The sequence below is a fragment of the Perca fluviatilis genome, chromosome 11 (genome assembly GCF_010015445.1).
Source record: "Perca fluviatilis chromosome 11, GENO_Pfluv_1.0, whole genome shotgun sequence".
In the NCBI taxonomy this organism is placed as follows: domain Eukaryota; kingdom Metazoa; phylum Chordata; class Actinopteri; order Perciformes; family Percidae; genus Perca; species Perca fluviatilis.
The window spans coordinates 10622965-10635154 of record NC_053122.1 but is presented as its reverse complement, the minus strand read 5'-3'; the positions used below and the strand labels follow the sequence as shown (position 1 = coordinate 10635154).

The window sequence follows — 12190 nt, the reverse complement described above, 5'->3', positions numbered from 1 at the left end:
ACCAGGCAATAAAAGTCAGGATATATCGGCGTCTGCAGCACAGATTTTTTACCATTTTTGTTTAAATCTCCCTCTCGCATCCACTTTAATTTGCAAAATTTTTCAAAAGACTGAATTCTCTGCTAAATGGTGCAGCATTAGGTCATTACCATATTACAATGCCATCACTCTGCTGGTGGGTAACACCTCATTTATAAGACAACTAGAATGGCACTCTGGGAGCGCAGGCCTCTGCCAAGGCCAATAGTGCTTTTAAGTAGAGATGGTCCGATACCATTTTTTGCTTCCCGATGCCAATTCTGATACCTGAACTTGCATATTGGCCGAGTACCGATCCGATACCAGTGTGTCATATATTTTATTATGTTTTAACAACTGTATACTACTATCCCTGTATGGCTGTGATATGATTTCTATCTTTGTTGTCGGCCTGGCTCAGGTTAAACTCTTTGTGAAACATGAACAAACACAAACAATGAACGCCACAGAACTTTCTTTTATTATCCAGTTTGACAGTCAGTTATAACGGAAAAGAAAAAGAAATAAACTACTTTAACGTAGATTTTCTTTAGGGCTTTACTATGTGGTATCGGATCGGTGCATAAAGTCCAGTATTTCCCCATACCAGCATTTTAGGCAGTATGTGAGGAACATCTCTACTTTTAAGTGCTCCTCGGACGGTCCCATTTCCCGAGTTTAGAAGGCGGTCTTCCGACTTCAGTGTGTTCATGAGCTTTAGACACTACAGAGAAGATATGTTGTATTTTATTGCTCAGAGCGCTTAAACAACACGTTGATAGCCATTTCAAGTATTTGCGTGACAACGAAGAGCAAAGGAGACCAATCAGGTGAGCCATGAAATATGTCTGGGAACTAATTGTTCAAATTATTCCAACACCATATGAATGCAGCACAAATGCCCTATTTTACAATCCTAACCAAAGTGAAATATGTAAGGTGTTGTATTCGCTATAACAACCGCCTCGCTCTACATTATCCCGCTTATTACATGGCTACTTACCAAATAAATCAATAATTTGACTAATAACTTGACAAAATATAGATTTAAATGGGAGTTTATTGATTTAAATACGATTGTATTGCTTCCACTAGAGAAAATAGTCCGTTCCGTCTCTACGGTTGGAATCCTGCGTCCATAGCAACGTAAAAACTCTGTAATGCAATCCTTCGTCTATTAGCTACTCAACACCACCTTACGGGCTGTGGTAGTAGCCGTATATTTTATGGGGTGCTGCCGTGGTGGACAAATGACCCAGCTGCTGTTTTAATGACTGCAGGAATTGACACAACATTAGCTGAAGCGTTGTAGTGAGCTAGCGGGCTATCGGCTGCTCTAATTTACAGTAAACTGAACATTTCTGTTGACGGTGAAGTGAGACACGGTGAATGGCTTCTTTGGGAATATTTATGTGGACGTTTATGTCCTCATTCATCTCGTTTCCTTTTTGCAGAGCCGCTGCATGTTGACACACCTGTAAGTTAACGTTAAACAAGTTGCAATGTAAGCTAACTAATTAGCGTTGTTGTCCCTACGGCTGTTACTGCGTAGCTAGCGATCATAGACGGTATAGAAAGATACTAGCGATAGACGCTCATCAGATCTGCTGTCATTGCTTGGAGGACAGAAGTTGCTCCACGTTTCCCCACTTTTTGCCACAGCTGATAGGCTAAATTATCCGGACTTCTTTCAGCGGATTGATTGATAGCTGTCCTCCAGAGTGAACAGAACTGCGTCCATGGCAACGCTCTGCTTTTGCATGGCAACGGTGTGTTATCCTTAGCAGCGGTCTTTTATCAAGAAATAACAGACCGCATTCTACATTAGAATTCAAGCAAGCCATGTAATAAACTGTGTGTATCTGCCTGGTGATTCGGATCTGCTCCAAAATGTTACGTGGTCTTCCTTGGCCAATGCTGCACCCTTTCTCCAAGTTTCATTAAAATCAGGCCAGTAGGTTTTCTGTAATCCTGCTGACAGACAGACAAACCAACAATCAAACCGAGCCGAAAACATAACCTCCTTGGTGGAGGTAATATTCATAATGAAACGTGATCTGATATGCCACACCACACAATACAATATCAGAAGTGATTAAAAATTTAACTTTTAATTGTAATAAGATAAAGTTTTACTTTTACAATGATTCTGTTACATCTGTTATGGAAAAAGGAAATGCTGGGATAAGCTTTCTAGCACTGAGTTCCTTATAATTTTGCACAGTAAATCTCTTGGTGTGTAACGGATGAACATATATACAGTATGTCTTGATTAACCTTTCCCCTGTCGTTCATCCACCTCTCTCCTGCAGATGGCAGTGGTAAGGAAGAGAACAAAGCTTTCAACTTCAGATTTATTTAATGAGTCTTTTAAAAAGAGCAGGCAATCTTTCTATCTGGCAGAATTTGGTGACCATTAAGCAATACGTTACATTACCAGTGGAAACATTACTTGAAACATTACATTCTCCGTAAATCAGAGAGACATTATTAGACTCGCTCTGCTGAGTGGCTTTTACTTTATGTTCCCCGAGCTCGGTCTGAACTTGGAAAAATGTTTTTTTGTGTTTTGCAGTGGAACAAATTACAGCACTTTTTTTTTTTCTATTAACTCAATTGTGCCTCTTGGACAATTTAGAAATATGGTTTTAAACCTGCAACCTTCTACTTGTAACTGATTTGCATAATTGTATTTTATTTTGCATCCCTATCATCCTAATTTATTTATGAAATCATTTTCCAATTCAGAATGTATTGTCTTTCTATATTTCTTATGATTGTACTTTCTGTGTTGTTGTTCTGTTTTTGTCTTTGTCATCTGACTCCGACATTAAAAATAAGGGTCGCCCCTCAATGATCTCTCCAAGATAAATAAAGATTGAGTGAATGAATTAGGGATTCTGGTGGGTTACTACGTAGTAATACATTAATAAAACAATCCCACTGTTTATTAGCCCAGATTTAAATCTCCTGCTTCCAAAATCTCCAAGCATCCCCCATGGTGAAAAACCATACTGTATTCATGCACACATCACCATTATCAATATTTAATAGCTACAGAGAACCATTGCACAGCTGCTGAGGAAGTCTGACAGAGTGAATATCTGTTCAGTGCACTCTTATTTATTTATATCAATATGACAAGATTTTTTCGTTTGTTATCAGCTTGCATTAGTCTATACACAGCAAGCAACGCAAAAAAAGGAAGACGGTGCTGCATGCAATATGAAGCCACGTTCATATCCTTGGCGTCAACACAGCACAATGAGGCCTATTCTCCAGAGCCACCCAGAAGCTCCAGATATCATTGTCAAGCTAGATACAAATCCTGTCACACAGTATGCTGGTAGGTGGTATATTACTTCTTAATATAAAAGCTTCTGCAGTATCATCATCTGTGCCGTATTGTGTTTGTTCATCTAATCCATTGTAATGAAGAAATGTTTGTTTTTCTGTTAACCTGTTTCAACACAATGCAGAGATTACAAGTTTATTGATGTAACTATATCAACAATTCTTTTTTCTATCCCACCTACAGTATATCTCTTTTTGCACAAGCAATGTCATTGGATAGTTATGGTTACAGTATGTTTTTGGAAATTAAATGTAAACATGTAAAAGTCCTGCTATGGCAAGGGTACTATGGTAAAAAGTATTTTGTACATACTTATTAGCCAACTGTAGTTAATCAAAAGCACTTACAATTAAGAAAAATCTGAATATTATATCATATATTATATTATTGGATTATTACTATGGATCCTACGAATATCGAGTAATACGAGTGAACAGTGCATCAAGCCCTTCAGTGCAGAACCTGTTTAGGCAACACAACTACTTGGTTAGGTTTAGGAAAAGATGGGGGTTGGGGTGAAATAAGTTTGGTTATTACAATACTTGGTTTAATACTTGATTCTGATTGGTCAATCACGGCATTCTGCATTCAGCTCACTCACTGGGGCATTCTGGCTTCCACCGGAGAGCCGTGCTCATCAACCGGCCAATTCCGGTCACCGGCCGGTCTATCGGTGCATCTCTAGTATTAAGGCTTTCCTCTATGTACCCCATAATCTGAGGAGCGGTTTAAGTTTTTGAAATTCCAACAAAAAAGAAAGCGGAAGGAATCCGGCGGAATTTCCTGCGGCACCGGAGCAATCCCGGAAATGGAAGGATATAGACTATTAGGTGGGTTATAAAAAAATTAAAGAGTGCATTACTTTTTGTAGGTAAAAGAACGAACAATGAATGAGAATAGCCTGGTCTGAAAAGTAACTTTTAATTAAGGCCTTTAAAATTAACTTTGGAGTATGCACTGAAGGTTTTTGCTGTTGCAGCTAAGCACAGCGTGCCATTTCATCCCATCACATGTGGCTGTAAACACATACAGGACTGTGTGATGCATGCCTTGTTTCCATGAAAACAGGCTATTCATCACTCCTGTCGCTCTGCTGTATTTTATCCCATTACACCACAACACTTGAAACGTATACCTTATTTAACAATTACTGACCATGGCGAGCAAAGCTATCTCCAAGATATTAAACTATAACAAGCACACATTTCTTTTCTGGCTGTATACTTATGGTAGCTTTGCTGTTGGTGTTATACGTGGTTAGTCAGCTGAGGAAAAAAGTTGTTTTTGTCACGCTTTTCTAAAAAGAAAAAGTTATGTAGCCTTTCTCTGAGCGCTCTGCCACATAATCACCAGGTGCAGCTTTTATTCTTAATGTGTTAGTGCATTAACCATAATACACTTCTCCATCCATCTCCCCCACACACACCGACACACACCCACACACACTTCAAGACGTCTGCCTCTCCCCTGACAGGTTTTGATGAAGCTGATCACTCCCAAAAAATGTAAACGCAAGTGTTATCTGACAGCTGTGAGTTGCAACAAACTTTTGATCAATGTAATGATGAGCACGTACTTTGACACATGCACACACGCACACAGACAGTTTCTATGTGAGATTCAAAGTTAGCTGTCAAAATCATTAATCATGATGTGCTAATCAGTTGTTTGTGTTTGTTTGTGTTTCCCTCTGAGAACCATGATGGTTCTAACAAATAAATCCCCCCAACAGGGTGTGTGTGTGTGTGTGTGTGTGTGTGTGTGTGTGTGTGTGTGTGTGTGGTGTGTGTGTGTGTGTGTGTGTGTGTGTGTGTGTGTAAATAAACCAAATGGTCAATGTTTTTCAAGGTATTGCTCAGTGTGATTTCTCCACTCACTTTTGAAATGTGAAAATAGGTCAGTATTTTTCTAATGATTGCTAATTGAAAGGATATATATATATAGATAGATAGATAGATAGATAGATAGATAGATAGATAGATACACACACACACTCACCTTAAAGATTATTAGGAACACTTGTAAGATTTCTTGTTAATGCAATTATCTGATCAACCAATGACATGGCAGCTGCTTCAATGCATTTATGGGTGTGGTCCAGGTCTAGACAATCCCCTGAACTCCAACTGAATGTGAGAATTGGAACGAAAGGGGATCTAAGCAACTTTGAGCGTGGCATGGTTGTTGGTGCCAGACGGTCTGGTCTGAGTATTTCCCAATCTGCTCAGTTACTGGGATTTTCACACAACCATTTCTAGGATTTACAAAGAATGGTCTGAAAAAGGAAAAACATCCAGTATGCTGCAGTCCTGGGGGGCGAAAATGCCTTGTTGATGCTACCTGCAACCTTGAGGCTGATGGGCTACACCAGCAGAAGACCCCACCGGGTACCGCTCATCTCCACTAAAAATAGAAAAATGAGGCTACAATATGCACAAGCTCACCAAAATTTGACAGTTGAATACTGTAAAAATGTTGCCTGTTCTGATGAGTCTCGATTTCTGTTGAGACATTCAGATGGTAGAGTCAGAATTTGGCATAAACAGAAAGAGAACATGGATCCGTCATGCTTTGTTACCACTGGGAAGGCTGGTGGTGGTCTTATGGTGTGGGGGGTGTTTTCTTGGCACACTTTAGGCCCCTTAGTACCAATTGGTCATCATTTAAATGCCACAGCCTACCTGAGCATTGTTTCTGACCATGTCCATCCCTTTATGACCACCATGTACCCATCCTCTGATGGCTACTTCCAGCAGGATAATGCACCATGTCACAAAGCTCGGATCATTTCAAATTGGTTTCTTGAACGTGACAATGAGTTCACTGTACTAAAATGGCCCCCACAGTCACCAGATCTCAACCCAATAGAACATCTTTAGGATGTGGTGGAACAGGAGCTTCGTGCCCTGGATGTGCATCCCACAAATCTCCATCAACTGCAAGATGCTATCCTCTCAATATGGGCCAACATTTCTAGAGAATGCTTCCAGCACCTTGTTGAATCAATACCACAAAGAATTAAGGCAGTTCTGAAGGGGGTCAAACACAGTATTAGTAGGGTGTTCCTAATAATCCTTTAGGAGAGTGTACACACACACATATACACACACACACACACACAATTCCCAACCAAACTACTGCCTGTTTAAGTCACATAAGCTCATCCCTCAGTTTCCCTCCATTTATATAATGTATGAAATTTGGGTGCATTACATCTCATAAAATAAACTTGTGAATTTAACATGAGATCAGGCTGATACAGTCACCAGGGCTACGTTGTTACCCTGAGCATAAGAAAACAGAAGAGGTCACAGAGGTTTCTTGATTTTATGCTTAGAGTGCATGCAGATACTGTATGTCTGCTTGTCAAAACATTCACCAGTGTTTAAAAGCCCCATGTTTTTCTGATAGTCTGCAACATTTGTAGGATTTGCATCATCATAATGCATACTCTTTTTTTTCTCTTTGTAACAAATCCCATACAGAGAATGAACCAACAGTGAATTGATCCTAACATGTATTATCTGTGTATCCAAAGCCTGAAATATCTTTTTCCTCTGAGGCATAGAGCTCCTTTGTTGTCCAAAAACTATTAAAAACACATTAATGAGCCACACTGTTGCACTGCAGTTTATTTTGAGTCAATCCCCCATGGCTGCTTTATATACTAACCAGTGTGTATTCAGGCCCCATTTACAACTGCTTGAGTAACGTTAAATACTACAGTGCCCAGCAACAAATTACTCAGCCTTTATTAAAATGAAAGTATATATTTAATTTATCTATGACTGCCCTGCCCCCCCATTTTCTATTTTATTGTATTTATGTTAATGTGAGGTAAATGCTTTCACGTAATGCTCCGTCACTAGAGTATGCTTGTGATGACCCACTCTACATGCAAAATGAAAAGTATAGATTTCATTTTAATAAAGGATCCAAATAAATGAAAAAGTAAGTCTATGACTTTCAAAAACAAACACATGGGCTTTCTGATGGTTAGGGTTTGGTGAGGTTTTTAGTTGACAAACCTACTTGGTTAGGCTAAGGGGACATTTGTTGTCATGGTTACATTAATCTCAGAACCCATTGGCTATCAGTCTGACAATAATTTAGCCTCAGGGGGACAATGGCCAATGCCTCTGGGTTTCCGTTGGCCAGCGGATATCCAGGATAAGACATCATCTTCTGTGTGCCGATCATTATTTCCAGTCAGAGTCAAAACCTTTTGTAGGTGTTTAATGTTACCTTTTTTTAATTTTGTGTCAGAGAAGGAGTTTTAAAATTGTTAGGGTTCATTAGGCATTGCCTATTTATCCATGCTAATAGACACTAAATGAGGCGTTCAGGGTCTCAACAGGAACACGTTTAGGGTAAGATTTCCCTTTGAGGACAGCTGTAACATCTGTTCTTATTGTGCAGGGGAGTTCCAGAGGTCATGGAAGTAAAGTGGATTTGAACGGTTCAATTCAGAGACCGCCTTTCTGAGACCGAACGTTGAGAATTGAGTTATAATTAGGTGAGATTGACAGCGTCTTTGAGGTAATTAAGCAGAAAGGGCTGATGAAATTCCCCCAGGTGGGCAGGAAGGGAGAAGAGGCAGGCAGGAAGAGCTTTTGCATCAGGAATTAAAAATGATTATTGGGGGATGATGAGTTAGAAGAGAGAGAGAGAGAGAGAGACACCACACGACATAATGCCTGTAGGTTCCTGCCTCACTTATTTGTCATGCCTATTTGCTCCCATGTTAGTGCTGCTTATGCGACCTCAGAGCAGCGCCGCCATCGTCAGTGCCGCGACTTTATGATGCTATAACAGTTAGCCATGACAATATGCATCCAATTAACAGGCTTTATGCGATTAGTCAGCCTATCCATTCATCTAATGTGATTCGCCTCATTACCGGATGACTTCATAAGGAAGATGATCTGACTGCAGACATACACACACACTGACAAAGATGAGGAGGAGGGGTGTGTGGAGGAGATGATGAAAGCTCATTTAATCAGAGAGCCAATTCCATATGATGAGGGAACCAATGTTTCCTCCTCTCAATGATAATGATTTGAAAGGACAAAACCATCTAGTCTGATAATGCTGGATGTAAAAAGCCCATTTCAAGGTATAGAATATATGATATTGTCACTTCATGTTAAGGACCGACTGCTACGACTGATACGCAGAGAGCCTCCAAGCAATAAAAGCCTGGACATGATCATTTATTTCAGCTTTGAGTAGCTTTTAGGAATTGACGAGCTAAGTAAGGCATCTGAAGCCAAGGGATTAGAGAACTGGGATTTTGATTGGAAGAGTGAACCAGTAAACCTGAGGAGGAAAAGGTGAATGACTTGCGTAGTAAAGTTACAAGGTCTGTGATACCTTGCCTACAATTTCCTCAGAGATGAATGTTTAGTATGCGGTGCACAAAAGAGTTTGTATGCTCATTCAGTGTTCCGTTGAAATTAAATGAAAGGTTATTATGTTGTGTAAAATGAGCTTTCTAGGTAAACTGTGACTGGATGTAGAACCAACCCTGCCAGACAGAATGCTGGATGATTCTGATAATGGTAATGACAGCATGCTATTTAACCCAAGCTAGCAATATGACTCTACAGATGGCAGATTGGACAGTCAGTCACTTGGTTGCTTGGTCACATTAATAGCCACCAATAGCCCAAAATAGTAGGCTATTAGAAGGAATTAATAGACAAGTTGCACCCAGTAAATGGTGTACCGATGATGGCCTTGATCAGTATTCAATGTCTTCTGATGAATCTCCATATAGTTCATTTAATACTAATTTTCCCAGTAAAAGTTCACGGACATGAATCCCAACTACTGCTGGTGCATTGTACTATAACCAACATGCACACTTCCCCAATGATTTACACAAATAAATATCTTGAAAATGGCCCACTGCTGACTTATTTTAACTCCTTAACACACGGTTATTTATATTCTAATCCAAATGCACATCACATGGAAACAATAATAATGTTGACAGTTAATCAGAGTTGGAATTAGTCTCTACCTCACTCTATAGACAATTTTTAGGTGGTATTTTCCTTCTTTTATGTCATTATGAAAGTAAATAATAATTTCCCTAAATGTGCAGTTTTGGCCTTTACCATTATAGCCACACACTGACAAATACATAATATGCACAACATAAAGGCTGGGTTAGAAATTGAACGGATTTTAGACTTCTAGACAAATGAATATTACATTATAACACACATTTGACTGTAGCCAAGATATACTGTATGCCACTCTAGTATGGAGATTTCTGAATGAGCGATTTAAATCAAATGCATTCTTATTGGACAAATAAGTTATTTAAATAACTTGGTCCTTTTTGCAGTTTGAGTTTTTTTTAATACTAAAGGAAACGTAGGGCAAAGTAGCTTTGCTGTTCAGGTCAATCTGACTGTGGTGACTATCTAGAAGTATTTCTCAAAGAGTTTGCACATTATGAATTTCAACTTTTTCTCAGCTGATAGAGAGCAGAGGTGCTAGAAATAGGAGGGTGTCGGGGAGTGGGGCTGCACAACAAGACTATAGGGGATCAGGACGAGATAAACCAATTTTATTGCAAAATAATAAATAAGATAACATTTTACTGTGGCTGAACAAATAAGGCAAATAGAAACCCCCCCCCCCCCCCCAAAACACCCTTTAAAAAAAAAAAAAAAAAAAAAAAAAAAAAAAATATTTTTTTTAACAACAAAAAAAATTTTTTTTTTAAATCCGGCCTAGGAATACATAATATAATACGTTATTATGGTTTAGATATATAAATATAAGCTATAAAGCAGAGAATGTCAGAGCTCGAACAGAGATGGGGGACTGGTTTGTGTGCTGCTGTGCTCTGGTTCTAGCCGAACCATAGCTAATTAATGCAAGGGCACGCCCCAGGGTTACCGCTAAGGAAAAATACCACAAAACATCCCTGGGCAAGGTGGAATTCATAAACACACACACACACACACACACACACACACACACACACACACACACACACACACACACACACACACACACACACACACACACACACACACACACACACACACACACACACACACACACTATGAGACATGCAGAGCAGTCAAGTCCATTATAGTCTATATCTATTCACCTAGCGGGGTGATCGTAGCAGGGGACAGCCTGTGGATGTGTTAAGAGAGCCCAGCCTTCAGCTCTACCCTTCACTCTGTGTCAGACACTCTCCTGCTCGTCCTCTCTGTCTGTCTCTAACACTTGTCTTTTTCTCTCTGAGTCGCCGTCTGTTTGTGCTTTTGGAGCTCTGTCCTGCAGTTTCAGTCTATGTCTCTTTTCTCTCTCTCTCTTTCCACAGCCTTTGGGTGTGTCTATGTGCCAGCCATTGGAAGACATTTTCTGATAAATATTCATTCACCCCCATCACAGCCCCCAACCCCCGCAGCCTACTGTGTCTGTTTGAATGCTAATCAATTTCTCTGAAATTTCCACTGGCCTACTTACGGTTTCAGAGCCACTGCTTCCTCCTTCCTACTTGCCTCCTCTGATATTCTTTTACTGTACTCCCTTTTCCTTTCCCCTCCTTCCCTTACCTTTCCACTCGTCACCTTTCCTTCCCCCCCGTATCCTTTCCTCTTCTTTCCTTTCATTTGCTATCTTTGCTTCACTTTCATACCCTCACCTTTCCTATTCTCTCCTCTCCTCATCCGTTCTTTTCTTTTTTACCCTAGCCTTACTTTTTGCTGCAACTCCTTTTTCTCCTCTCCCTCATCCTCTCCTTATTGGTTCTCGTCTTTGTTTTTGTATTTATTTTTTTTCTCATTTTGTTCTGTTCCCCCTTCTCCTTCCCTTCATTTCTCCAGACTAATTATTTTGGCTATGCCTAGTCTATTCCTATTCTTTCCTAATGCCACCACACACACACACACACACACACACACACACACACGATTGAAGACATAATCCTCTACCTTTCTCACACTCTCTCTCATGCCTGGGGCATACAGATGTAATCACCCTGTGGACAGGAGCATGTGTGAGTACAGCGAGTGTGTAGAGGTTACAGCACCTCCGAAAGGAAGAAAAGTGAGAGGATATGAGGAATGCCTTTGGAGTGAATCAATGGTGTGGGATAGTTTTCCTTCCCACTGTGAGTAGGAACTGCTGAGTGTCTCATCTCCTCCAGGCTCCAACAGCTGGGGGTGGAGGGAAGTGAAGCAGTGAAGGAATTCAGACAGTAGGAAGAGAGGACATGAGGGAGGTAAAAAGGAAAACCTCCAGGGGATGGAGAGGAGGAAGGGAAGTCAGTTGCAGGACGGGTGTTTTCTTGCGATATTAACAGTGAAACATAAAAGTGGACATACGGTTTTGCATCAGGGAAAAGGAGCACAGTGATTGGGTGAGCTACCACAAGTGGGATATGCAGATGTAGTCAGAGGAGATTGGGGAGGGAGGGGGGATTTGGGAATAGACGGGAAAAGGAAGGATGCAGGTTGGGGAAAAGAGAGGGAATAAAAGATTAAAGCCTTGGAGAGTCGACGGCAGCGGGTCGTGTGTAGAGCAAAAAGAGCACTGTGGGAGCTCCACAGTCGAAACTGGTTCTTATGGCTCCATACAGGGTCAGTGTGAGTAAAGGATAATCAAAGGTATGGAGATGGTTAAAGAAGAAAGGAAGGAAGGATTGATGGGATGAGGGACAAAAAGGACGTGAGGGAATTTCATGACACGAGCGAACATGGGATTAATGGGGGAATTTAATGAGCTGACCTGTGGATTCTTCTGGACATGGATCAGAAACTGTGCGGCTTTGGCGAACTGGCG

General features: G+C 40.5%; 1 protein-coding gene across 4 annotated transcripts in view; it reads right to left on the bottom strand.

Annotated features, from left to right (window-relative positions):
• Positions 1–12190, bottom strand: part of astn1 (astrotactin 1) — a 566677-nt gene that overhangs the window by 230228 nt on the left and 324259 nt on the right. The gene's annotated exons all lie outside the window — the stretch shown is intronic.